Here is a 26701-nt window from a genome sequence, read left to right as displayed (position 1 = left end):
GTGAGATGTCAACAGTCTCCAAAAGACCTGACAACACAACTTTCAAACTGGGAAGGCAAATAGTGCAGATTCCCTGGAACAAAATAAAATAAAATAAAAAAATAAATAAATAAAATAAAGCTCTAAAAGCACACACATCTCCCACTCTGCTACCTGCTCTGTTTGCATGTCACTACTTCCCACCATGCAGGCTGCCAGGAACACAGACACCTCCTTTACTACAAACCTGACACTGCCACGGCTGCCTACAAGAGGCTTCAGAGACAGCCTCCTTGTGCCTCCATCGAATGACCAACTCACACCAATTATCTTGCATCCAAAGGGAAGGAACAAAAATCAAATTAATAAACTTTGGTAACTAATGATGGGGAGTTTTTACATCTTAAACCGTGACATACACAAGGATGTCAGTAAGATTTAAAGTGCATTCAGTACAGATTTTCTGAGTGAAGGATATGCTACCATGAAGAGAGGACATTATCAGTGTATTGGCACACATACCAAACTTCACACCTTTCACTGTAAAACCAATAGTTTCTCTGTTTGAAACAGTAAAGCTCATCTGTAGAAATGTTGTGGCTAACAAGCATTTGATTTCACTTTCCAGCAACAATACAGCCATCGTATTACAAATACCATCAAATAAAATTTTAATTATTTTCAAAGACTCACTTCGTAGCTGTTAATGCAGGCAAACTGTTAGGGAAATCCTGCCAAAAGAAAGTAATGACCAGATGTGTACCAGTGCAGCAAGGTCTAACTTAAATGAATAACAACTTTAAATCATTAAAAAGAGTTGGACTCATCTGTTATCAACCTTCATCCCAACATTTATTCTGAAGTTTTTCTCCTAACCCAGAATCTATATAAGCCCTTGACCAAAGTAATTTAGAAATCATGAAATATATGTTAATATCTAAATAAGAGAAAGAGCATTAATTTTACAGGCTTTCACATTTAAATCTCACATTCTTTTAAGTAACTTCCATTAACCTCTCTTTACAGCTTTTTCAGAGTTCATAATGCTTCCTGCAGACAAAAATAAAACAAACTGCAGAGATGTCAGAAAGTTATAGATGTACACTTTAATTACCCTATATTCGTAATGTTTGTCATCTACATTAACATTGTAAATGAAAACAACACATGCAGATCCAGAGATGTGCTTGCAATAGTTTGTACCCTTGGCCACCACGCCTGTGCGGCAGCAGCTAATTACAGGGGTGAGCTATGCCAATATGGAGCTTGTGCTTGTATTGCAAAAAAGAGCAATTCATAGCCCAGCTTAGTTTCAACTGCACAGCGTGGGGCTCAGAGAAAAGACCCACATTTTGTACTGATATTATTAGAGTGGTATTTTTCACAAAACGGAGATGTATTTTTCCATATACATCAAATAACCCAAAAGTGCAACACCTTGTATCATGTTGCATTTCCTTAAAAGGGATATGCAACCCAAAAATATTTAAACTACTCCAATAACCCCCTGACATGAACATACTAAACTCCAAGGCATAAAAACACAACATATCTTTAGCACAGCACAGAAATACCAAATTTAAAAGCTATTTCATTTGTAAATGCATCCTTATTAGAAGAATGCTTATTGCTTCACTGGTTCATATTCCCAAGTCTCTGGCCTATTGAGCAAGTAAGTGAAACAACATCTATGCATTTTATAATTGAGTTATCTCCACATTATTGTTTTTGTTCTGCACTGATGAAAGCACTAAAGAAAGAAATGCAGCTGCTGAGCACCAAAGGCGCTCCTCATTTCAAGTACCTTACAAAACAAAGGCTGAAGTCAAAAGTTGGTCACATTCAGTCAGCACAATAAAATCTTTCCAGGGAGAGTCACCACAATAATCAAAAATCAACCATAAAATGTGCACAAAATCACAGTTCTTCACCCTTCAACTCTAGAATCCACAGGCAGATTTTCTGCTAGTGTTACAATTATTTTTGTCTATAATTATTTGAATCAATTCTCTAAAGAAACATAACCAACAGCTGAAAAACTACATGTAAGGTTTTAATTATTCTCTTAGTGTCTTTCCATGAAGTTTGCTCTAACATTTTTCCAGCTGGCCAAGAAAAGCAAACATGTGTCAAGGTCAGAGAGAAATAGTTGGTTCTTGCTTCATTTGAATTCCAGTTCTGGGCAACAAAAAAATCCAGCAATTTAAACAGGAAACTGTCTTAATAGTTCTGAATTCATCTTTTCCATGAATGGAGAAGCAACATGCAGTAAGTCTGTCTGCTTCTGCTTGTTTCATCATTGAGGGAAAGAAAAAAAAAATTTAAAAAGCCTCAGATTTGGTCTTGCTGAAGCAGATCTGCAAGCAGTGGCTGGTTTAATAAAGCTAATCTTCAGTGAAGCACATAATACGTAAATTGCAGACCACAGTAGTGTGTTGCTTTCCTAATACTACAGTGTTGGCTTCTAACATGAACTGGAACCTCTTGTACAAAAATTCTCAAGTGCTGCCAGGTCACCATTCCTTGTCATACAATTTAGTGTCGTTTCAGTGACATTGCAAGAATTTTGTGGCTTTACTAAGGCTGACTAAGCTTAACTGTTGCACTTCTTTAAAAATCAATTTTATCATAATAAATTCCCTTTTGCGACACACACTGTTCATATTTGGTATCAAAATAACAGAGCATGCACAATCATGAGGATATATCCTTAAAATCTGAGCCACTATAGCAGTGGTTCAGATGAAAAAAACCACTTTTTCTAAAACCACAGCCATCCTTCATCTTAAGAAAAGCAGTAAGAGATGAGACCAGTACCCCAACTTCAGAGGGCACAAAGTGATTTAGAAGTAGGCAAGAGCATCCTTCTTTGAAAATGTGTCTTCCTGACTTCATGTTTTGAGTAGCCCTCTTATGCCAAAAGTCATATGTCATAACCTCTCCATTAGTTAGCCTGAGCTGTAATGTTTTACTCTGATAATATCTTGGCATAGTGAGTTCCACAGGTCAAATGTCTTTGAGAGGTCACCTCATTCTGGCACCCAGCCACATGAAGACATTTCTTTTCACTCAAGCCTCGCTCCAACTCCTCAGACTGTGAATAGGCAATACTGGGTTTGAATAGAAGTTCAATGTAGAATATTGGTGAAATAACCTGAGCCTAAAGCAATCTTTTGTCAATGACTACATTTAATTTGAAACAGATGTTTAGCCAGTTTTACCATACACTACATTCTATATACTTGCACACGCAGAGATGGTCAATACAAGCAGACAGGGAGAGAGACATGAACTGAAATTTTCAAAGTAGCTGAAGAGCCTTAGAAATGCTGTTATGAAGGTTCCTTTGAAAACTTCAGCTATGCTTTTTGTAAGTCTCCTCATTGGGTTTTTATACAAGAGTTAACCAGATAATTTGGTGATAAGTACTCAAGAATGCAGAGCTAGAAAAGAAAAAAAAAAATCTCTTACATATAGGAGGAAAGTGGGGAAAGACAGAGGGAGGGAGATTATAGTGTGTGTTTTTGAGGGAAGTACTTTTTGGTCTACCCTTTAGTCCATGGGGGTTAAGTATGCTTTAACCGCTACTTTGAAAATGCCCCAATTTGTCCGCAGAGCAAACTAAAAACTGTCTGAAACCATCAAACTTTCAGGTATTACCCAGAACAACTACAAAAAAGGACACATAGTGAATCCTGCTTGAAATTTAATAACAAGAAGTATTTTATATTGTCTGAGGAAATCTAGGACATCCTGAGCTTCACAGCATGCCCATAGTGTATGAAACTATTTCAGGATGTATTTTAAAAAACTGATCATTTATGAATACGCTTTCCTAAAACATGTAGTCTTAGCATTTCCATATTTTGTTGTATATTGCTTGAACAAAATTATCTGTTGCACATTATTCACGGTGTCCTAAAGTGGCCTGCATTCGAGAAAGCCTCATCCATGTTCTCATTCCACATAAAACCATTAAACTGCTGTGAATGGTAAAGTCATCATTTTCTAATTATAACTCTAAATTAAGGCTTTTGTGTTGTTAATTCTCCGGGAAAACTTGCACCTATGTTTTACAATGAAAGGAAAAATATCAAAATACATCCTACTAAAGGTTTATGAATGAATCCATTGTATCACTGATGAAACATGCATGAATCCAAAATCCGTTCTATTTCCACATCAATTTTTTTCCTTCTACATGAAGAGAAGATGACCTAAAATGATTTTCCTTTCTGAAACCAAATGCAGTGAGTGAGCTGTGCTGTAAATACAGGCTTTTCAGACATCTTAAAAATAAAGTTACTAAGAATGGAAGAAAAAGAAATTTAAGCCATTAACTGAACCTTTACACAAGTCCCAGTTCTGCAAACACTTATGCAACTGAGTAACTTCACACACATAAATAATCTGCTTAAATCCAGTGGGGCTACTCTTATTTTCAAAACTACTCATACCTTTTAAGTGTGAGTAGAATCATGACATGGTAGATTTAACAAAAAACTAAATCAGAGATTCCACTGTGAAACTTGAACATTTCTTCCAAAAAGACACTACTTAAAATACACAATCAAATTCTAGTCATCTGCTCTAAGCAAAAATACCTACAACATTCAGAATTATTTAAAACTAAACCTGAAATTTCCCAAATGATGTGCAAGTATTTTTCAAACACTTAATTGGCTCTGGAGATACTAACTAGGTTCCTAATTTAAGTAAAGAATTTTCATGTCTCGGGTATCTGTACAAACCATCATGCTTAAGTGCCTAACAAGGAAAGCTTGCTTTCCAAAGTGCTTATTATTGCATTTTCCGTTGACTGCAATGGGATTTCCAAGTACTGAGCTCTTCTGAGTAAGGGAATACTTAATACCAAGACACAGGAGTGCAAATTAAGAAATCTATAATTAGGTCATCCAGATTTTACAGTTTTTACCTGAATAACTAATTTGTGCATTGTACTAGAGATGACAAACCATCAAACACACAAAAACAAGAAAAAAAACAAACAAAAACAACCCCCTAGAAATTATGACACAGTAAAATACAAAGCACACACCCTTGCTATGAGAGAATGCCAATAAAAGACTGGAGCTTTGATCTTCTTTTCAACAGTCACACATACAGTGGCAGAAATATCCTTAACCCTCCAAAATATATTCAGCCAAGACTAGAAGATGGTAGTGCTTTCTCAATAAGCATTAAATAGAGAATGACTTCACCTGAGAAGTCCTTTAATCCTTCCTGTATTACTTTGTTGTCTAAGCACATAGCAAAAACCTTCCTGTCGTACCTCTCCCTGGATGTGCGGAGAGCATTCTCTACAACTTGAATGCAATAAACTGCACTTCATTTTTCAAGTGTGGAATCAATATTGTTAAGTGGGAATCTGGGGGGGTTTTCCTTCCTTGTATGAATGCTTGTAACCATTATTGAATCATTTCTCATCTGCTATCTTGCATAACATCAGTATTTGCTCTTTCAACTTTCACCTTTGTTTCTGCTGCATCTCCACTTTCAGAACCTGCTTCCAGACTCATTTTGGAGGCATTTAGTCATAGCAGGGTGGTAAAATCACTTCTTTGGGATGCTCACTTTGTGCTATGTTAAACAAACAAACAAACAAAAGCACACCAAACATACTATTAAAAAAAAAAAAGTCACTTCCTGATACTTCCATTGATTTTTTTCCTCGTAAACTTTAGGGTATTAGTGACTCAGCTCCCACATGAAACTGATGCTGGAAAGCTGTCAGGAAACTATTTATATCTGGCAAGTTATTAAGTGTTGCAAATGTTTATGTTGTAATTTAGAGAAATTATCTGTTACCAATACTTCAATCGTCTCAATCACTGATTTCCTAACATTACACACCCATAACCGAAAAACAGATCAATATGCATTTGATAATCACCAAACATAAACTGCCCTTTTATAGTATTGATCAGCAGCTTTTTCTACACGTGCAGTAGTTCGAGGGAGTAACAGGCACTTGGCAGTATCAACACTGTGCTGACAGAAAGAGAAACTGGCTGGCACTCATGCAACATCATGTCAGTAGATACCACGTCCATCAAACACTGACAGTTTGGCAGATCAGATGCTCTCTGCCATAATGTCATAATGACTTCAATTTACTTCTGCGCAGCACCCAAAGGCTGCGATTTTATGAGCTATCCAAGTCTCTTCTCTTCAAGAACAAGACTCTTGCTTTTGCAACCTTGACAGCTTCATATATTTCCTTAAAGTTTCCTAGTAGGCATAACCAGAACAGTAAGAAACACAAAGCTGTTAACTGGTTTCCTCATAATTTATATGAATAACTAAAGTTTTATTTAGCAATTAAAATTTCACGTGCAAATTTCGAACAGCAGCAAGTTTCAATTACTGAAAAACAAACAGAAGCAGAAGAAGGAAACCCCATAAAAACCACTAAGGTAGCAATTTTCGTAAGCCCAAGCTCAAGAGGGCGGCCTTCACTCCTAACAGAGAAGCACAACATCCAAGAATGTGCTTCCATGCACCAAGAGAGGCAACAACAGTTTTAGTCAAGGATAGGCAACAGCACAGAGATGAAGCTTGGTGCTCATTCCTGTCCACTGTGGATGGAAGAAAGCCCAGGCAGCAGCATGTGTTCAGGCACCAGGGGCAGAAAACATACCTCACTGCACGAAGTCACCAAGATACCATCAGCAACCAGGAGATACTCAGGTATTTCCTCACAGTTACTCAGATGCTGCAACAGGGGCAATGATTGTGTCAGTCAACAGTTGAACTGAAACTGCTGTTTGAGTTTTGGCATAAAAATGATACAGGTTCCTTAATCTGCACCAGCATTTTTAATTGAACAGGTATTGTTTTCTCTTCCTTTCCACCTCCCAACTCCCCCAGGTCTTCTCTGTTGGACAAGACAACAACTTAAATACTTTACATGGTCTTGAATAGCACAATTTGAATCTTTTCCTTTAAAACTTAACAAGTGGAACAAAGAGAAGTTCATCAAACCTATTCTTTTGTAAGAACAGAGAGACTTAGAATTGAGAAATCAAACATGGGTTTCTGCATGCAATTTCTGTTTGCCACAGGAAACATTTTGTTCTTGTAAAGTACAGGCAGCTAAACCTACACTTCTGGTAAAGTGTAGGTAGAAAAATCTACCCACCTGAAAGCTAAGACAGGGGCGAGGAGGCAGGCTTTCCATTGGAGGACTTCAAAGCACACCCCAACTCAAACAAAAATGTCACAATGATTCCATGGAGGTGAGCCAACACCTCCAGGCTATAGTCCTGCCCTCAGGTCTCCACCTTTTCCATCCCTACCCCTCCACCAGGGCTCTACCCTCCATTGCATGGCCACTACGAGAGACACCATGCCACAAGAGACAGGAGCTTTTTCTTATGAGATTTGGCTACTCAAGAAGTCTGGCCCACTGGGCTTGAAAGAAGAAGACACCCATACAGCACATGGCAGAACTTCCATGTTGTTGAATCAACATAAAGCAGTAACACCTTCGTTGCAATTTGTACCACTGTGAGGGTTACATCCTATGCACAGCGGGGAAAAATAGCTTGATTTTACCTTCAAATTTTATTTAAAAAAGAAGAAAACTCAACTGACTTTTCATTCACAGTAACAAAAACAATCCTAAAGAAAAGTTTATATAAGCTACCTCCCACCACAATAAGTGATTGTTATATAAATACAGAGTAATTACATCTTAAAACCCCTGCTTTAAGAGACAGATCTCATTAATCTGAAGTAGGGTGCAAACTCTTTTTGTTATGCTGCAAAACCACTCCAGATTATTAAATCTGTAAGATCAGCTACTGTATGACCTAGCTCAAACATGAAGATGCCTGCTACTCTGCAGGATGCCTCACCTGTCAGTAACCACAGGAAGAGTAACTAAGCACAGGACAATCAAATCTGACTGCACCCCAGTGACTGCATCCAGTTGGTCTTACCACACTTTAGTATACTTGCCAATTGCTACATCCCAACCAAATCCCTTCCTCCTCACCCTGGCAAAGTGACACAGGACATCTAGTGTGTTAATGATGTTTCTCAGCAGAGCTGGTTTTCACAAATGTCAGTGTCACCACCACAAAAAAAAAAAAAAAAGGCAATAAAGCACATGGATTAAATCCAAAAAGAGACCCAAAAAACCATACCTCTCAATACTGAATCAGCCACTCCATACCAAACCTTTCCGCTGAAGGAAGGACAGTAGGCTGGAACCCACCCGGGCCAGGATGTCTTGTTAAGGTCACCTCTCCACAAACAGGTCCCAGTGAAGGGCCCAAGTGCATATACTGATGTGTTTCAAATAATTTTAAAAACCCAAACAAAAAAACAAGAAACAAACAAAACACAAAACAAAATGTTAAAATACCGTTTTGGTTTACCCAAATCATGTTATACTTGCAATACCATGCCCTTGATCTGGAGCATTCCAAACCCAGTGTTTCATATTAAAACTAATCACCTCCTCCCAGATATATTCAATGACGATACACATTTTTGTAACATTTATGCAGTTTTAACGAGTAAGAGTTAGGGTTTGGTTTCTTCAAATAAAACAAAGTAATTCTCACTGACTTCTTTGCTTTGCAACCTTTCAACCACACACGAGAGAAGAGTTGTCTTTGCAGTGACACCTGCAGTGACTCCTTCTAAGCACATATGCAAGATGGCAGTGTCAAAACATGCTTCCTAAAGTGATGCCTGAGAGAAGTTTTCGGCCAGAAGACATCCATACAGGAGTTGCAACATGAAAACTTGCAGAGGGGAGCAGATACGTACTACCCTGCTCAACCGCCCCAGCTGCCACAACGGGGCATGTGGAGCAACCGGGCAACAAGATCTCACCTATGCTATGTCAGCACTGCATTTCTTAAGCTGTTTTTCATTTATGCAAGTTGGTAATTCAGCTTTCCTAAACCTTCTTTCCCATTCCCCTCACTGCTTGGAGAAAAATGCACAGGAACAACCATTCCTGCCTGCTCCTTCTTCTCCTGACTTTGCACCTGTGGTTCTGCCATCCTTAAGGTACCTGGGCAGAAGCATCAGCTGGGGCCTGAGCCCTTGACCTGCAGGAGGGCTATCCTGCACACTGGTATTGCATCATATGCCCAATGAGGCTTTTTAATCATCCTGATGATGAAAGCTTCCCTTAGGGTAACTTCAGTGGGCTGCCTCAGTCCTCTCTGATTGAGCATAAATCACAGCTGACTTGGGAGGAGAACCAAGCACCTCGACGTCTTCAAAAACACAGCCAGTGGGGAGCTGTAAGGATGCAGACACTTTATAGATCTGAAAACTACATCTGAGCATCAAATGCTAAATCTAGTGCTCGGGGGCACTGCGGAACTCTTGACACTTCCGGGAGGACACTGAATGCATAAACTTATGGATGGATTACACACATTACACCAATATACAAATACAGTGGTTTCATGCAGCAGGCAAACTGTTTCTCTTGCCACTTAACATAAACTACCTGCTTTTACACCCTAGTTAAGAACACTTCAAAAGCAGCACGGATAGCAAGCAATTATTTGAGCTCCAAAATCAGGCAACAGTGAATCACTGTCTCTGAAACTAAACCCCAAATTATACAGACTGACCCACATGATCAAATCTTTGCAGTCAGTTCAATAGACTTCCAAGTGGCCACCAGCATCTGCCTACAGGGATCAGCCTGCTGGACCCTGTAGGAGGAGAGTTAAATTACAAGCTTTGTACTCATGGCAAGCATGTTGATTAAATAAATAAACAAACAAATAAAGATCCATTTTATTATTGGCAGCATGGCATCCCCATGCAAAAACTTCAAAACTTCTTTTCATTTTGAGCTCACTCTAATATTAGTTAAAAAACTATCAAATCAACAGCATCTTTTAATGTTTAACCAAACAGCTACGCTTGTCCCTGGTTAAACTCTGCCACACTGGAAAAGATCCAGAGATTAATTTGGTTGAATGAATTTGGCTTTTAACCTAGACAATAAAATTTACTAGTATAAAAGCTTAAATCCCAACTGGCAATGTAAGGATGCCTTAGGGTACACTCTGCTTCTTGCCAACACCACATATCCACCTTTAAAGCTTTAAAATAAATTTCTGACTTTTGTTTCCACATGTATAGGCATATACTATGTTTATACTACAAAAAATCAACACTAAATTGCAAGGGTTAATAATATGATGCTTGCTAATGTATAACCTCAAAACTGTAGAGAACTACAAATAACCTACTTCCACAAAACTGGAAATAGGAGAAGGGAAAAAAAAATTAAATCTGCTCTTTACCAAGGTAAAAGAAGCAGAAATACTGAATGACTATAGGATTATGAAGTCACTCTATTAAATTGCATTGCTATCTTTGGCATTAAGCTCATCAAACATATACTACTATTCTAGCAAGCACCTTTTTTTAACAATACTTAGCTAGGTGTCTTCTGTCATACTTGAGGAACTACAGAAAACAATCTCTGTTTCTAAAACCATAATCATGACAATACTGCCTTCATTTTCCCATTACCCAGCAAGGCATTTACCATTTTCTGTTAACAACTGACCTCTTGTTTAAACACATATATTCAGAGCATGCAGGTCTATGTCCTGTATAAACGGAGAACCAAACTGGCCCGGCCTACACCCCAGAACTGATCAGCAGGTGGAAATGGCATAGAGTTGAGGAGAATCCAGCCCATAATGTCACGAAGGAAGCAAGGGGACAGACGCACATCACGTTGCACTGTCATAAACACAAAGTCTTCCACATCATTATGTGCAGCCAAGGAGGCACTTGCACCTACAAGGCTGCAGGTATTCTGTTTGCTTGACTTGAAACAGCACCAAGAACGGACATGAAACCAATAATTTCTTATTTTTCAAATCCTGGCCTGGTAACACCAACACCTTTTTTCTTTTTTTTTTTTTCCTTTGTGCATGTGTGTGTATGTGCCCTTGCCCAGGCAATGCTAAGCTTAGGGTACCTGAGTCATACGATCACCCTATGGGGCCAAGCTGGGCCACCATTGCTAACACTGGCAAACTCCTACTCACGAGAAAGTGCCTCTCAAGTCAGCAAGACTCCTCAGATGAGTAACAAGTGCTCACTGATGTCAGTAAAGATTACCCAGTGAGGGCTTTGAAGTTGCTATTTTGTAGTGGGGCGTGTGTGTGTGTATGTGTGTGTGCACATGCACATGAGCAGACATGACTCCCTGAAAGCCATGAATTCATCATTGACCTACAAAGCAGTATGGCTTACAGAGAAAAGCAGTCAGAAAGTGAGATAAATGACCCTATGCCATGACCTCAAGGAAGGAATAACCTGGGCATAGGCGGTACCTACCGATACCAGGATTAACATGACTCAGGGAGTACAGGGCTGAAATAAAGTATTCAGAGGAACAAAATAGACACCATGAGCACACCTCCTTCTGCCAGCCCAGTTCCCTGTCATCCTGCTCCACTTTCTATGCCACAGTGCATATTCAGCACACCTAATGCCAAGCTCTAGCCTAATGTATGCTGATGTAAATTTAAACTAACATGACCAAAGTAACTGCAGAAACACCACCAAAATGAACAGTAACTGAGCAAGGTTTACTCTCTGGGGTCAAGTTGATGCAATGTCCTAAAGTAATGGAATTTGTATCATTTTCTGACCACTGTCTAGAAGAAACTACAATGCCATTTACACGTCCACGGCATGTGGCATTACTTCACTTCCATCTGCACTGCTCAGAAAATACATAAAAGCAAGCTTTATATCTGTGCATATTTACTATGCCACACAGCTCTTACTAAGAAAAAACAAAAAAGTTGCTGCTGCTGTTTGCAAAAGGAAAGTATCTTTGCAGTGAAAGAGAAGTCTATACACAATACTTTTCCCCAGGGAAAAAAGCTGTACTCATGTGATTATACCCATGCTATATGGCATGAGTGACTTTTCAGTACTACCCCTCTGTAATGGACACAAAGAGAATGGCTAATGAACCATCCTAGTTTTTCCAGGTAGCTGGCAGGCTAATTTCTGGAACGACCCAGGGACTCTGGCATTGACCACATTTCTAGGCACCCATGGAGTGATGCAGAACCAGAGCTCCATGGTGCTGTTTTCCTCCAAGCCTGGGGCAGGACCAGTCCCTGCACAGAAACCAGCCAAGTTTGGAGGAGAGCAGAGGGCACTTCCATAGGACCACCACGCAGGCAGCCTTCAGTACCAGGAAGATTGTGGCAAAATTTTGCCTCGTATTATGCATACACATTCAAATGCCAGGTGAGGATCAAACGCCAAAGTTGGCTTCCCCCCACTGCAGTAAAATGCACAGTAAATTCAATTCTAATAACATATTATTGTGAAGAGGACTGTGATAATTAACAGTCTTTTATTAGCACTTAATTTGACAGCAGATATGCTTTGGAGAACTTTAATGACCCCTTAATGGATCCCTACAACCACATGTACACAGACAAGATACAATCAAGTCCTGGGACTTATTCTCACTGTGTGTTTGTACACATCCCAGAACAGCAGCAACAGATCATCATTGCTACTGGGTGCCACCATATAACAACAGCTTATAATTATACTCTCTTGATAAATCATAATCTTCTGTAAGCCTAAACCGCTGACTTTGTGTCAGATAAAAACAGATGCCTGCAGTGTTTCCACGCACCTTTACCTGACCATCATGTTGTGGTTTGATGTAGAGGATGATTGTTAGCAAAAGGAACTGATCAGAGCTACAGAAGCCTGGATAAGGGAACCGTTCCAAGTCCTCATTTTATCTCCTTTATAATGCTAAAAACATAAAGCTACTACTTCTTTTTAGGAGAGCAGAAACATTATACCCAGCACATTCTTTGCAAAAGTAATGAGAGTTAAGGCTGTAGCAGTAAAAGTCATGTCTAGAAAATGTGCTTTCAGGACAGATTCATGACAGTATTCACAAAAAAGACAGGGGATGAACAACAGACTTCCCAAGTGCTTTTTTCATGGCTGTTTTTGCTGACATGCATCTTTCCCAAACCCAGCTAGTCCTAACAAATTCTATTAACAGTAATTTCTTTGTTTCCTTTCTTAAGGAAGTTTGCTACCAGTGCTAAAAATTAATCAGTCTCAGGTGGCTGTTAGCATCATGCCTGACATCCTCCCAACCCTTCTGCGCCAACAGCCTGGTTTTTCAGCATAGCTTCATCCTTCTCACGGGCCCCTTGCAACACCTGGATCGCTCCTGTTTTCATTCTGAACACAAACCTGCTCCACTTCATATTCCTCCTCCAAAAACTCTCATGCTCAGCATGCCACATCCACCCACTCATCCCAAGTCTCTGCCACCTTCAAGTTCAGAAGTGTGCAACAGCCAGGAAAAAGGCACTGCAGAGCAAAGTACACCTAGGGGACAAGAGACAGGAAAGAAGTCTACAACAAACGGTGATTTGTACAGAAGAACCAAGTCTTAAGTCCCTTCAAGTAACAACACAAGAAAAATTCAGTTACCCCATGCATATGCAAACACATGTGCTTGACCAACCTCCTCTTCTCCTTCTGTTTAACATCTCCTCTCCACAACCACCACCACGCTAATTTCTCCCAGAGCCTTGATGAAGCAGGACTGCACATGCTAGGCACCAGACAAAACACCAGGTATCTCCCATATCCTGCTCCTACACAACTCTGCACACACCCCATCTCATTCTGGTGCTGCTGCAGGATGGCAGCAACCACCCAGCAGACCAGTGCCACAAGAAATAAAACAAATCTCAGTCAGAACCCATTAACGCATCCCAAACAGCGACATCCAGCAACACTGTACAGGGACAAGATGACCAATGGAGCTCCAGCCACAACCTTAGCCTCACCACTCATGAAGAAATGGATCACCAAAAGGCAATGATTCTTTTACTACCTTAATGCAGGTCACTATAGATTCCTGCCATGGTGATTTCTGATGAAACAAAGATGCCCACCTACAGAAACTCAGTGCCCCTAGGTACAGGGGAAAGTGGTTCTCCACCTTCAGCAGTCTTCCTGGACACTCACAGCTCCTCCAAACATCCATTTTCTCCTCTTTATTGCTGTATGATCTTGTTACTGTCTTTTTTCCTTTAAGGCTGTGTTCAGCTCATCACACCCCATTTTCTTCTCCTCCAGCTTTTGCTGTGCCTGCTGCTTGCACCAGCTCTTCATCACTTCTGAGCGAAGAGACCGATGCTGACGCCAGACGTGAAACGGCTGAGAGATCTTTACAAGTGAACCAGCTCATACTGGCACAGCTCCGCTATCCCAAACACAAGGTGTAATTATCTTACTTGTGGGTGGAATTACACAAGGAGTAGTTCTGGTTATCTGGTCTTCAACAGACTTCACAGAGCTGCCGTAAGATTCCACAAGAAATGAGTTATGCTAGTCAAAATCCATTAGACCCTAACAGCATGGGAGGAAAAGTAGGGAGGACTGTGTGAAGAGCATTTTTATTACTCATCTGCTAAATTATTTTCCTACCTTCACATACTGCTATACTGACACAGATATTTTCTTTTTAAAGGAAGGGAAGATTCAAGTTCAAAACTTCATTTTGCATATTAGAATGAGAAATGGAGATTTAAGCCCTTCAAATACTGTTATCGTCTTCAAACTGTAAAATACAATGAATAAAGCAGAATAAACCAGGTGTGTAAGAAAACAAAAATCTGTCTCGTCTAGCATCTTCTTAGCTGTCAGACTCTCAACTCTGATCATCTTGGCCTTTTTCTTACGTATTGAAGAGAGTTTAGTTTAAGAGAGTGCTCTTCTTCCACGTGGATCACAGATGACACAGACTGTACCAAGCAATGGGTTTTTTTTTCCTGTTCAGAGGAAGTACCACCCCAGAGGACAGCATTCCCAATCCCACTGAGCCAGCAGGACAGCTCCCTACACACTCCAGACTAACCTGCTCTGGTCTGCAAGCCAAACTGCAGGAGAAAAGACTTGAACCAAAATTCAGACAAACTTCTTGACCCTGTCACTAGCCTGGGCCGCTCATCCTTCATCAAGTCCATTAGACTCTCTCTCCCATCCCCCAGGAGCACAAAACTCACGGAAGAGCCACATTAAGCAGGTAACCATCTGTCTTCCTCTCCAGCCTGGTGATACAAGTCTTGATCCTCGGATACCAGTGTCAGAACCTACAGGAAGCTCGGACAAGCTTTCTGCAAGGACAGAAGAAGACCTAGTCTTTAGAAGGGTAAGGATCTCTTACATCTCAAGGTCCCTGTTTCTTTCCCTTTCACCAGCCTGCCAGTCCAGCCAGTCCCCAGAGGATTCCTTTTAAGTTCGTATCTTCCACTCCTTTAACAAACGAAGTCAGCATTTCTCTTCTTAAACTTCTTGCTCTCCCCCTTATTTTCTGTCAGAGCCAAGGACACAAAAACAATTATGGCTCTCTCCACCAGTCCTGTGCAGTGCTCCACATGCAGCTAAAAAGTTGCAGAAATGCTCACCTGCTATTTCATTGCATTTTATTTGGCAAGTATTGAAAAGCCAAATAAATGTCACTAGGTTATCTCAAGCTGTACATCAGGACAAGGTAGCAAAGAGTGTGAAAGTCACAGCATCTCCCAAGCTAGATAGCAGAAGATAACAGTAATATCTAAAGGGCTCCATCATGGCTGTCATCCTTTTATGAGGACTCAGAGGGGATGGCCTGGTTTGCAACTCTATCCCTAGCTCAGAGACAAATGTGTGATCTGCAATAAACAGGTCGGAATTAAAGGATTTTGTCATGCAGAGGTACACACAGTTTTTGTGCAGGTTAGAACAGGACACACAAAAGCCTCCAGTCTGTTGCATAGACTGCACATCATACACATTGTTGTGAGCAAGAAACGCCCTGGGTTCTGCACTGAAACAGGAGACACAACAGCAGGCAACTCAGCAGCAGGCATTTTAAATTTTCTTAGCAGCCTGCATGAATTTCACAATTATTGTTTTGTACCATTTTTCAGACTTTTAACAAGCCAAACCACCCCTTTACAATACCTAGGCTCCTTAGACGTCTACTTCAGAATGTAAAAATCTGAGGGGAAAGGCTGCCCACAATCTAGAAGCCACTTTTGAGCTCCAGACACCCTCCTTATAAGTGCATGAAACTTCGAAGTGAAGTATTAGCAATCCTCGCCTTTTGCACTGCTTACTTTTGTGATGGCAACCTATAATCCCTAATCAACCTAGAAAATAAATGACCGATAAACCAATCTGCTTGTAACCCCATTAACAGATTCTGGCTTCAGTATCAACAGGGTAATTTGCTGAGACTATTTTTAATCCCAACTGCTAAACCATTAATCCCACAATTTCCACATAGTATTTCCACCACCCCCCAAATTTACTCAAGGTTACCAACAATTTTGCAACTCATTAAAAAGCAGATAAATAAATAACATTTGCAAATATACACCTCCTGGCACTGGAGAACTGACAGACTCCGATTACTTGGTTGATCCCGTTAAAGCCATTACTTTCTAATTGGAAAGAGTCATTCAGAAGCAAAGCTGTGTGTCTGGCATGTCACTTGACACCTGGTATGTACCGCTCATGATAAGATGAACTCTCCAATATGCTTGCCACAATGAAAAGAAGTGGGTTATTTCATCACACCACTGATAGTCACAGCTCTCTTCTAAAATCTGTTCAAATTTATTGGGACCAAGGTTATCAACATAAATTGTCATGTTTTCTCAAAATGGCTTTAAAATATTCTTAAACTATCATTATTAATGTCAATATAAATTATGCATTGAAGATCACAGCATTCATTACTGAGGTAAAATTTATCTGGAGGGAAAGAAAAAAAAAAAAGAGACAAACAGAGCAAATCTAATTAAAGTAAGTATTTACAGATTTCATACAGCTTTTCTCTTTAGTGATGAAAACACTTCTTTAAAAAAGGTCTTAAAATAAGCATCCACAGAGCCATCAAAAACAGTACCAAGAAAGCATTGTGTTAATCAGCTAAAGGTACAGTTACACACAGGATGTTGCAAAGGGACTGATGTGATAATACACGAGCCTGGTAGTTTATCCAAGGATGTATCAACGTGCTGGCACAACAGTCTGGAAGACGGACCCTTGGTTTCACATAAGCAGCTACACACAGGAGGAAAAGCTGTATTTAGTGTTGGAAGGGTGGTGTTTAATGTTCCTTTCAACTTCTGTAAATTACAACGTCAGCCATTCCTAATTAGTATACATTAGTATTCAAACACCATGTTGAAATTAGAAGCTTAGCAGTTTTTCGGTACACTTATAGAAGCTTCAGACAAACACATGAATAACCTTGTTGAAACATTTTTAGAGTCCCAAGGTTAAAAGAAATTACTTTAGGAGACAGATGGTGAGCAACCGGTACCTCAGTGAGGAGTGCCACTGACTTTTCAAAGTTCTCACACTACACACCGTATGGGGCTTACTCCTATTTACTGCACACTTTGGAACTTTGCAGTAGAACCTCAATCTCCTGAAACCCCAAAGATGTGCATAGATAGGATGGCACAGGGGAAAGAAAGCCTAAAAATACAACACCCAGGGAAATCCAGAGGGAAAATAAGGTATCTTATTTCCCTAACTGCATAGTTTAAGTCAATCCTTAAGCTGCCTGATTCATGGTTTTATCATACTTGTGGCTGCCAATGCTGATACCAGCTCACCAATACAGGTGCCTCAGAGTCTACCGCAAAGGAAGCCAGAATGCATCCATTAAAATAGACAACTAAGCAACCTCTGTGTAAAGACTGGAGCACGGGGGCGGGAGGGGGAGAAAGACTTTGCAAGCACACACTCAACCATCAAAGGAGCAGCTCTAGTTTCAGCCAGCAGAGACTGTAACACCTCACCCCGCAATCCTTTACAACACACCGTGTCACTGGCTATTGTTCATAACTCTTCCCGCAAACCATTTCAACATTCAGAGAATGACTGTTTCTTAAGGAAATTATTTCAGAAGGCAAAAATATTGCTTACTCATGAACCTGGTATCAGTGTAACAATGAAGCAAAACAGCTACAGACAATTACATTGCACAATCCTAAATGCATCTTTTATTGTACTAGATTTCAGAAAAAGAACATTCTGAAACACTGAAATAAATCAGAGAATAAATGTGACTTGTTGTCAGCTCATACAATATGGGTTAAATGCTACCATATGGTGAGTGCGCACACGTTACCCTTTTAAAAACAAAGAACATGGCTAATTTCATTCCCAAATCTATTTTTAAATAAGTAAACGTGATCATTTTAAAATTAGGCTACAATTGTGACTAGAACACCTCAATTTCCACCAGCTTCTCTCTTTCTTTCTTTACTGAAAACTAACACCACTTCACTGCTCACCATCTTTTTAAAAAAGACAAGGAAAAATTACTATTCAGTCAGCTTTATCCCTGTAAAAAGCCAACATAAGCATTTCTATGCAGTGTAAAAATAGTGACAAGCCAACTCACCGTTCTTCCTTTCTTATACCTGCCGGAAAAGCAAAGCATGCGTGCGTGCGTCTGTGTGTGTGTGTGCAGTACGTTAAAACTCACTGACATACGATCCGGTTTTCAGCAAACACTCACAACAGGACCTGCCCGACAGACAGAGCTCTCATTTTCTCTGCACCCCCCAGCATGTACTGAGACATACAGTTTCAGTACACTCCCAGCCAAAAAAAGAACAAAAAAAAAAAAAAACCCCAAAGGAAACACGTATGAAATACACACAGGGTAGCTGAAGCGGATGCTGTTGGTTTGAAAATTGTCTGTCTAGCCTCTGTGCTGAGTATTTGTTTTTATCATTATACCATAAATGAAACATGTCAGGAGTCTAAAAATAGCTACAAATTGTAATTACATATGCTTTGTAGTTTCTATTTTACTTTGAAAAGAAGATTAAAAGCTAGATCATTTTAGAAACCGGCCTTAAAGATTTGGGGAGCCACAAAATTCTTCTACTTTGCAATTTGAAGTACACTGCTGGAAAGCATTTCCTTTGGGACATAAATATGACAGCCCCAACATGGAGAAGCAAGCTCCCAACACCACACAGTTAGATGGCGAGAAAGAAAAGGGAGAATAGCAGACAAAGCAAAAAGTAATTTTCTTAGAGATTCTAAGAGTGCCCTGATTACGGATGTAATACTATAAGCTTTAATTAGGAGCTAAGTGCTGTGTGCTAAATTCATCCCCACATCCAGTGCTGTAAATTCAGTCACCCTACTAAAGTTACCTTGGGTTTTACCACGACAGTAAAACAGCAATGCCAGGCCTACAGCTTCTCCACCAGCCCATAATGAAATGTGGATTTTATTGAACAAGCGTTAAGCTACACAATATCCTGATGATACAAATTAAGTTCTTTTCCATATGTAATCACTTAAATGGAAGGTTAGCAAAAATGAATTTTAAGTAGTTCTCAGAAGGTAAGCAGTCTTGAATCCACAGAAAAGAGCCTCTGTTCCTCCATGACTTAAAACAGTTTAGACCAGCATCTTCAGCCGCCCTGTCCCAGTGTCCCTGCGATGGACACTATGTGCAATGTTAGCTCACAACCTGGGAGTGGTAAAAAAACAATTTATCTCACAGCAGACCTGTGCTACTGCTATGAGACCTGCTAGAATTTATTAGGCAATAAATAGTTTGGTAGCAACTTATGAGACTCAAGTTCTGTCCATCCATGCACTAACTTAATCTCAGAACACACGCTTAATGCCCCGCGTTCAGCACAAGGTGCTGTTGCCATAATGCAGTTTCAGAAACACCAGGAGAAACTGCTAACACCAAGTGTGTAACAATGCTGACAGGGCTCTGCAGATAACCAAGATGTACACAACATCAAAAAATGAACAACCAGCGTTGAGTAATCATCACACCAAAAAAAAAGAGAGCTTGCTGGCTTCAAATGGCAAAGCAGGTTCAGCAGATCAAGAGACCAAACATTTGCTGACTAATAGGTAATGAAAGTAAACATTTGTAATGAAGTCATCATCCTAATGAAAGCTGTGGCAGTGTTAACTACCTGGACTATAATCCACTAGCAAGTCTTAATGCGGGCTCACTAACATAATATTTACTGGAATCGCTCCTCGTGGAAAAGGAAAGGAAGTTTCATTTACTTTCAACATAGAATTGACAATCAAGAAATATTGCTATCTGTTAAGTCATTCTAACTCCCAAGTATTGCACAGAGTTTCTGTGCAGTTACAGTGGGTAACTGAAAAACAGAATTTTGCCTTCACTGTCTGATTCAGAACAGCTTTATCCTAGCACTAAAGTGTATAAATATTTGCAGCATGTAAGATGTCTGCTTTGAAAAAGCAATGTTGCTCCAAGTTTCAAATATTTATATTGCAGATACCTAATCAAATAAATGTGGCTTTTTTTTTCCTGTTTTTTTGTCACACTGTGATTAGGTATCTGGATTAAGTTTATGGCTAGAGAAAAAGAAATTACCATAGTAAGTTTTAGTTGATTAACTGCCAATATAACTAACGATTTTGGGTTCCCATACAGAAACTGTAATTCCACCCAGAATCACCCTCATGCAACTCCCAGTAGTCAGTGGGAGTGGAAAGGGTGCTTATTATGGGGCAGCAGTGGATCCACAAGCAACAAGTCAGTTTTTAGGACTTCTTTAGTACATGCTCTTACCCAACTGAAGAACATCACATGGTTGTGAAAAACAGTAGTAAGTCCATTTCTCCTCTCTGTGCAGAAATCCAATGCCCATTTGGGCTTGAAAGGTATGTATCTACAAATTCATACTCGTGTCTCAAAAACTTAAACAGGCACATTTTCTTGTGAAATCGGCAAGCTTGGACAAGTTGCTTCCTGCAAAATGCAATCACTTTGCATTTCAGCTTTCTATTTTGATGACTTTAAGAAACAGTACAGGCAAACCCAGATTTCCAGTTTAAGTACACATACGCAGACTTCATCACTGGTCTCAATGAAAGCTTATGCACTGGATTATTCTACATACTGCATTTAATCCCAGAGAACTCCTGGAAGTTCTTGGCACAAACTGAAGTCTTCACAAAAGTTAGGCCTTTCAAAGCTGACAGGTTTTGGATCATACTAAATATAGATGCCCTTCATTAGATGTGACCTCAGCATAAAACTCACCGGATCTTAATCACAGAGAACTATAGATAGATGACTATAGATAACTCTAGTTCTAGGTAACTACAGACAGATAATACTTATCGGTAACTATATACATACATATAAGTATACAAGATAATAGTTATGGGTAATTAAAGACAACTGTTGAAGTCACCTGCACACAAAGACCTTAACAAAAAAATCCAAATAAACAGACTGCCCAAAGTTTTTAGGAGTTGGTAACTACACCATTTCTATGAGGATACTCTTGCAGGCTGTCCCCTCTGGTGTAAGCACCCACAGCAAAGGTGCATTTTAAAGGTTACTCATTTTTCAGTCAACTGAAGCGAACAGCCCAGCTTCTGAAGGTGATCTGTAAGATGTTAAAACATAAACATCCTCCTTTGCTAAAACGAGGATCAATTCAACAGGGAGAGATTCAGAACAATGGCACAATAGTTTTCAACTCCTTAAATGAATGCTTCTGTACTGATAATTGCTATTATTAAATCTTGGTGACAGCATGATACTATGACCAATTATAAAATCATAAAATGAATCTAATTTTTAAAGCAAATACATTAGTCACTGCCACAGGAAAACTTTAATCTACAAAATGTTGTTCCATTCTAGGCAGATAGAGTTATTGAGGTCACTTGCAAGTAACAATACGTAGATTTCACCCTAGTGATGTAAACTCTCTTCTATTCTGTGATGCACAGAGAAATAGTCATTCACATTCATAGAGGGACTAATACATAGTTTGTCTGGTACAGAAGTTTAGAAGGTTGTGCTAAGCTTAGACAGGTGCCACACTAACAAAGATCACTCCTCTCCTTAAACATGTTTTAGATTATTCCGTAGGACAATGTTATTCTCACTGATGCTTTGTTTTTTTCTCTCCCTTCTGTAAGCATTATATTTGCATATTAAACTAACAGTTTAGAGGGGGCGTTATAATGCCCTATTGTTCACACAGATTCCACAGTACTTATCACTAACTAGGTGTCACTTCAACACCACTCAGTTTTATAGGAACTAAAGGCTTGAAAACAAACCCCAGGCAAGAATTTCTAGAGATAGCTAAAAACCAGTTTACACCAGGAGCTAGTAAAGGTGTTCTTGTGCCAGTAACACAGAGCCCCATGCAAATGACTTTATTATACAAAACTCACTCAAGATAGCTACAGCAGCTGCTCTTGTGAAAAGATGTCTCCTGGAATATCCGCACCTTGCTACTAATTACACCACAGGTGCTCCTACGCAACTTCAGCTTCCAGTTTCAACATGAGGAAAGCTCCAAAAACCACTGTGGCCCACCCTAGTGGGACAAAGTTGGGATGCACAGAGTAGCAGATGACCAGGCTGACGATTGTGGGTTTGCTGTGACAGAGGTAAAGGACATGTTGGTGGAGAAACAAAGCAACAACATTCTCTAACAAACAACTCATCCCAGCCAGCTGCCATGGACAAAAGGACCGCGGCAAAACTCCCAATATACTCCTCGCTGAGAGGAAACTTTTGTTATAATCACCATCACCCCTCCCTGGCACTGCTCCCCCCCAGAAACAGCCAACGCTTCTTACAATGCAGTTATTTTCGACCCACTGGCAGCAGCCAGCCTGGGGGGCAAGCACATGGGGGGGCCTCACTAGAGAAGCCCAACATGCACTACCACCCACACCCACTCGTGGGACACAGCCACAAACATGGGGGCATGAGCACACACACGCACCTGCTTCAATGAAGCATTCCCCTTCCTTGCAGCCATGTGAGCCTCACTGCCATGCACACACATACCCAGCAGGACCTGCAGGCCCACACATCTGGCTCCCATGCAGCAATGCAACATACCCCATCCCTGCCTTGCATCTGTGCACACACACTCCTATCCACCTGCCACAACACCCCTCCCGGCCCTGCGTGCACCTGTCCTGCATGCAGCACCCAGCTCCCCAGCAGGTCCATGTACACACTCCCCCTGGCCCCATCCACATATCCCTTACAGGGCTGAGGGGGGGGGCACCTGAAGGTTACTGCCCTCCCACAGGGTCAGCATCCTCCTGCTTGGCCCAGGACACACAGGGCCTTAAAACACTGCTGGAAAGCAATGGTCAAAAATCAGGACACACATCACATCTCACAAAACAAAACTCTCAGCTATCATCCCACCCACACACCATGCCCGGGGATGGGGGCACAAAGGAAATCTGATGGAAGATTTTGAAAAAGACTCCCGCTCCCAAATCAAAATCAACCCACGTTATGCCACTCAGCTTTTGCTTAAAATTACGCGCTTTTTTTTTTGGGGGGGGGGGGGGTGGGGGGAGAAGCCAACGAAATACACGGTTGCCAAGTCGAGTTAATGAAAAACCCTTTGGCTGTTAACTAATTTAGTGCAGCAAGCATGAAATAAAGTCCGTGGCATGGGGCCAAAGCGCAGCGGCCCTTTGCCGGGCAGGCTTCTGGGACCTCTCCCCGGCCGCCGAGGAGCCGGCCCTGAGCACGGCAGCCAGCCACCAGCTTCTGGGGGAGAATCTCCAGAAACCGGTGAATCAGCCTCAAAATAATAGTAAGGTTAAAATAAACCCTACAAAAATCAAAAGATCGATGGCCCCGCCAGGCCCGAGGAGCTTCTTCATAAAGGCACTTTTGCACCCACTTCCAAAAAAAAGCCGGATCAAAGCGCTGCGGGGGGAACGGCGAGCGGACACCAGTAACGAGGCCGGGCCGGGGGTGCGCTCAGGGCAGGGCAGGGCAGGGCAGGGCAGGGCAGGAGGAAGGCCGGGGAAAGGCGGCGGCACGGCGGCTCCTCGTCCCACCTCACCGCGCCCCGACACCCCGGGGCCGAGCGGAGCGGAGCGGGGCCGGGCCGGGCCGGGCGGTGGCAGGGGGCGGGCCCGCGGGCTGGGGCCGCCCCGGCGGGGCGGGGCCGCCGGCGGGCGGGGGCTCGGCTCGGCGTCCGTCCGGCCCCGTTTCCCAACCCCGCCTCACCGCGGCACCCCCGCGTCCCTCCCCGCCGAGGAAACTTCTCCGCTCGCTGGGAGAGTTCGGCTCCCCAGCCGGGGAGACGCTGGGTGCGGGCGGGGGGGCGGCGGGGACCGCCCGGCGATGGGGAGCGAGGGGAGGAGGAAGAGGAGGGGAGGAGGAGACGGCGAGAGAGTTGCGCCTCTCCCCAAAAAGGGACTTTGACCCCGCACCGCTCTCCGGCGGACCGCGAATTACATATTTTTGTCACAGGTCGGACCCTAACGCACGTCGACACAGCGTCTAATTTATGAACTCATCAGCCTAATTTCATTATTTAATCATGCGCCCAGCAATCGTGTTTCCTTAAGAAAGGACTGACCTATTTTTGGCTGGAGATAAACGATCATGTTAACAGATGTTAATCTTGTAATCTGTTTTTCCTGTAAGCACTTCGCATACCCGCGTTTCAGACATTTAAAAAAAAAAATTAAAAAATCTTGCCCAAACGACTTGACGTCACGATTCAGTTATTATTAAAAAAAAAAAAAATAAATCTCGCAGTGGTTTCAAAGACATTAAATCTTTTTCACTTTATAAATGCTGATTTGTTCTGCCTCAACTCCCACAGGCTTTTATTTGCATTTCAAATTCCACAGGTTACACCAGTCGCCTTTTCAGAAAATGTACACCAACAATAAGGCAGCAAATGGGAAGGGGGGGAGGGGAACCCTGCATCTGGATTAAATAAAGAAGAGAATTAATGTTTCGAAAATAGTCCGAGCAAAATGATATTTGCACGTCCAGTGCCCAAGCGCCTCCGTATCTATAGGGGTAATGTAAAGGATAAGCTGTGGGCAGACACAATGCGCATTCCCCAGAAGATCCCTGTCTGCTGCTGGGAGCTTATTAACGCTCCTAATAAATGGTGCTGACTCCAAACCGACACTTTTCGGCTTAAAACACAGGGTTTGTCTCCAGCAGTTAATTGCAGAGGTTAGCTGGTTTGAGGGGAAAAACAACGGCCGGCTGTCATGCTCCACACGCCTCCCCACACGTACTGCCAGTTTTAGCACCCCACCTTCTTCCCTCATAGCGAAGTTTACCCATCCAAACTTTCCTCAACTTGCCCAAGTGCTTAATTCGCATTAGGATCGCGACTCGGCGCTATGCTAATGATCACCGAAGATAGTAATGGGGGGAGGGAGGGAGGGACCAGGAGGAGGAAAGCTTTTATAGCACAAAATGTCTGGAACTGCATTATTTCTGTTCTTTTCTCTCCCTCCCTCTCTATCTCTCTCCCCTTCCTTCCCTCCTCTCGCCCCCCCCCCTTTTTCTTTAACATGTACATTAAACTCCCTGCCTCCCTCCCCCACTCCACCCGCATCAAACGGGCTATTTTTCCTCTTCTGGAAATAATCGCTACGGAGACATTGTCCTCCGAGTCCTCCTCGCTGTCTATATGTGAATAATTGTTTTTTCTGCCCGCCCACCCCCAACTTCCTTTGATAAACTGTGTACTTCTCTAACGGGGATCACGCAGCGACCGACTCGCCACGGAACCGAGTGCGACTCGCAAACAAGGGGGGGGACACACACGGACACAGCCCCACATCGGGTATTTCACGCACACGCTGGATCAATATTTGCGGGGGTGGGGGGAGAAACGGGGGGAACAACCCACTGTTAATAATTGAAGTGGCTACTCGGGGCTCGACGACCCATCACCCACCTTCTTCAGCCGAAGCTTTTTACTTTAAAGTGCGGCAATTTGTTCTTTGTCTCTAAATGGATTAATATCCCAGTCCGCCCCCCCTCAACGCCCCTGACGGAGCGTACAAAGCCAAAAGGCTCCCGGAGCCCGCAGGGCTCCCCCACCCCCCGGCACCACCACTGCAGTAAACCCGACCTCCTCCTCGCGGAACAGCGCAAAGTTACCATTTTGGAGCTGCTCCGATGACCGGGGGGACAGTCCCCGTACCCAGGGGGAGGCGCGAAGTTGAGGGGTTTTTTTCCCCCCAGGGGCACAGACCGAGGACCCCCCGCCCCCCGGGCCATCCCCCGCCCCGCCGCCCCTCACCTCCTGCGCGGCCGGCGGCGGCAGCGTTCGGGGAAGGGCGCGCCGAGCCGCCCTGAAGGTGAAACCACGCGCCGCATGCGAGCGGCGCCGCGCTGCACATGATCCGCCGAGCGGCTCCACTGGCGCGGGCGGGGGCGGCCCCGCCGGCCCCCGCCGCGCCCCGCGCCCGCGCACCGCCCCCGCCGCGCCCGCGCCCGCCGCGCCCCGCCCGCCCCGCCGCGCGTCCCCCGGCGGTCGCGCTGGTGTGGCCGGTGCGGATCCCGCACGCACACGCCGGGGACCATTGTCTGCGCGGGGCAAAGTTGGGGCGCGGGTGCCGCCGCCCCCGGGCGCTGCGGGAGCGCGGGGGGGAGGAAGGCGGGCGCCGCGTTGTGCGGGCGCGGAGTGGCGCTTCTGCCCACCGGCGCTCCGGTTCCCACGTACCTCCTCCGCTGCGAAAGGTGCGGGCTGGAGTTGCCCCAGATGCATTTCTATGAGAAACTTTATTTTTTTCTTCTTTTTTTTTTTTTTTTTTTTTTGGGGGGGCGAATTCCACT

The 26701-nt window shown here is 42.6% G+C and overlaps 1 protein-coding gene across 4 annotated transcripts in view; it reads right to left on the bottom strand.

Moving 5' to 3' along the window:
* Positions 1-26269, bottom strand: part of ZNF516 (zinc finger protein 516) — a 102617-nt gene extending 76348 nt beyond the window's left edge. For all 4 annotated transcript variants that reach the window (XM_069004325.1, XM_069004328.1, XM_069004327.1 and 1 more), the window contains exon 1: positions 26166-26269. The gene's annotated coding sequence lies outside the window, so the exon portion shown is untranslated. The remainder of the gene's footprint in view (positions 1-26165) is intronic.
* Between the last annotated feature and the right edge of the window lie 432 nt (positions 26270-26701).

Source organism: Aphelocoma coerulescens, chromosome 2 (genome assembly GCF_041296385.1).
Source record: "Aphelocoma coerulescens isolate FSJ_1873_10779 chromosome 2, UR_Acoe_1.0, whole genome shotgun sequence".
In the NCBI taxonomy this organism is placed as follows: domain Eukaryota; kingdom Metazoa; phylum Chordata; class Aves; order Passeriformes; family Corvidae; genus Aphelocoma; species Aphelocoma coerulescens.
The sequence above is the reverse complement of the archived record's forward strand: the minus strand, read 5'-3'. Positions and strand labels throughout refer to the sequence as shown.